The sequence below is a fragment of the Triticum urartu genome, chromosome 3A (genome assembly GCF_056163025.1).
Source record: "Triticum urartu cultivar PI428250 chromosome 3A, HENAU_Tu73, whole genome shotgun sequence".
Taxonomy (NCBI): Eukaryota; Viridiplantae; Streptophyta; class Magnoliopsida; order Poales; family Poaceae; genus Triticum; species Triticum urartu.
The window spans coordinates 666,709,566-666,712,474 of NC_141875.1; positions in this window are offsets into that span (position 1 = coordinate 666,709,566).

The following is a 2,909-nucleotide window of genomic DNA, read 5'->3' on the forward strand; positions in this document are numbered from 1 at the left end:
GAAAGCACATGGTGCTAACCACTAGGGCAGTCGAATGCAGGTGCCTACATAGGCGGAGCCATATCTTAAAAACCAACCAACAATAGTGTCAAATCTGAAAACTAACGTGAATTTGAAAACAATTACTACGTAGAATAAACCAGTATGAAAAATTAGGAGTGTTGTATACAAAAGCGTGAACAATTTCTACATAGATTTTGTTTTAGAATTTCTGAATAATTTTTCAGAACACAAACCTTTTCCAGCTTTGTTTTTTCTTAAATGCGAAAAAATTTCAAAAATTGGGAAGTACTGTAGCAATTTTGTTTTCAAACTCGTGAAGATTTCTTTGAAACATGAATACTTTTTGAATTGTGAACATTTTTTGTTCACCGTATTTTTTTGAAATGTTCAATGTCTATCCAAATTTTTGTTCAACGTATTTTTGCGAAATGCTCAATGTGCATCCAAATTTTTCAACATATATAAAATTTTGTTCAACACATATTGCAAAAATGTTAAATGTGTATTGAAAATTGTTCAACGTATATATTCAAATTTCTTTAAAAGGTTCAAAATACAGTATATGTTTTCTTAAATAGCAGTTTCAGACTGCATTGTACCTCCATAATAAATATCCAGGGAGTTCCAATAAAGAGCAGAAAGGGGGGAGGGGGGGGGGGGGGGGCGGGGGCTAGCTGCTGTGAGGTTCTGCGAATGGGCTGGCCTATTAGCACCTTAAGGCGAAGGGACAGCAGTTTGACGCCTATGCGCGTCAAATAAGAGCTCTCCGTCAAGCCATTCTCTTTGGTATGTGTACATGGCACTTAAGCTCTAAAGTACTAGGCCTGACCAATTAACCCTCCAGCCAACTCTTTTTATAAAATAAAAACTTTCTTTTGATTTGTCTAAAAAACTAGATTCTTGTGGTTCGGTTTTTATCTATGGATTTTCTACTGGTTTATTTTTTATTTTCCTTTTGGGTTTCCTTCCTTTATCATTTTAATTATTTTAAAACATTTTAAATTGGTGAAATTTTTACAATTCATGAACCTTTTAAAATCCATAAACTTTTATTGAAATTTGCGAACATTTTTACAATTGTGTGAACTTTTTAAAAATTTATGTTAATTGGAACGTGAAAGTAAGACTTTGTCCAAGTTTGAAGTGTATATGAGCAATAAAATGTTTTCTCGTGTATTAACTTCAAAATTGGCCATGAATTATATGGAACGTTTTGAGAGTTGTACCCATTTTGAGAGGGGGTATTTGAAGTGTGAAGGCGATGCGATGCTCGCTTCATCATTTTACATTCAAACTTTTTGTAAACAAGGCTCATTTGCTATTTTAAGTCATTAAATGCACTTCTTGCCATTCAAGATCACAAGGAATACATGGTTGCTCCTGGAGCTATTTGGGTGGAGGAGGAAGAGAGTGCTAGCCTGCTCTCTACCTTGCATGAGTGTGTGTGTGTGTGTGTGTGTGTGTGTTAGTTAAGAATGAGTCGACCCCCTCCTAAGGGGGCTCCTACGAGGCCTTATACTTGGGATAGGTATTCTTGGTTTGGTCCCGCTTTATTTCGTCCCGTTTTAAGTCTTTTTATATGTATGCTATTTTTTTATTTTTGTCCGTCACCTATACTGGGCCAGTACGCTGCTAACTGGGATTTTTCTACCCATTTTAAGTCTTTTTATATGTATGCTATTTTTTACTTATGCTATTTTTTAAACTTTTGTCCGTCACCTATACTGGGCGAATACGCTGCTAACTGGGATTTTTCTACAGCCAGCAAATTTCTCTGATGGGCTTCATATTCCTTGGTCTTCTTTTCGATTGCACAGACTGTGTCGTTCTTCCCGAGGATCAAACATAGAAATTGGGTTAGTTACTCAAAAAAATGTACCACCTTGCTTTTAAAAATCAAATTACACAAATTTAAATACGTCCATGAGTTACCTAAAAATCAGCAAGCCACCTCAAGAAAATGGTGAAGTGTGGGTCTCATTTATATTAGAAAATGAAGGAAGAAATTAATGCCTGCATGCCCCAATAAAATAGAGGAATATCCGATGAAAGAGGACCCGATTGATGAATAAAAGAGAGGAAGATTCGAAGAAAAAGGACCTGGTTGGCGCATGCCAATAAAAATAGAGAACTATTTGATGAAAAAGGACCCGATTCATTATGAAATAAAAGAAAGGAAGATCCGATAAAAGATGACCCAGTTTGCAATGAAAGTGCATGGCTTAAGTGAGATTGCTGAGGGATGCATCCAGGAATAAAAGAGGAGGGGGTGACTAATGTTCATCAAAGGTGTTGTACAAAAAGGGCACCCATCTAGCATTTAAAAGACAGAAAGAGCCCATATGCAAAAATCATAGGCAACTAGTTTCAAAAATCTGTTGCTGAGGGATGTTCTCTCTAAAATTTGAGTTTTTGTGGTGTTTAGGTGCAAATGTCAATTATCTATCCCGGTGCAACGCACGGATATATGTGCTAGTTAAATCATATAAAAATTGTTAAAACTCCTAGAAAACTACATATATGCAGTATATTACATGTAAATAATGTTTTGTGGTACATAAAGTAATTTTTTTAGACACATAAGATAATTGTTTTTGCAAGTTACTTCACAAGGGGGCTTTAATTCGTTATTTATTTTTTATAAAAGAAAATAATAGGCTGAATTCAAGGCCTACCACACTCGGCTGGGCTGAAGCCCACTAGGGTTCACGATAGAGGAGGTATCGATCCCGCGTGAGGCCGTTCCTGCACCCTGATTGGTTGTTTGCACACTGCCACGGACCGCACACAGCCATCGTCCGATCAGACGAGATCCAACGTCTGTAATACGGTCGCTCCTCTGTCTTGTGCCCACTGCACGAGCCGCTAGCACCCAAATCCACTCGATTCTTTCTCCCTTGTTCCCG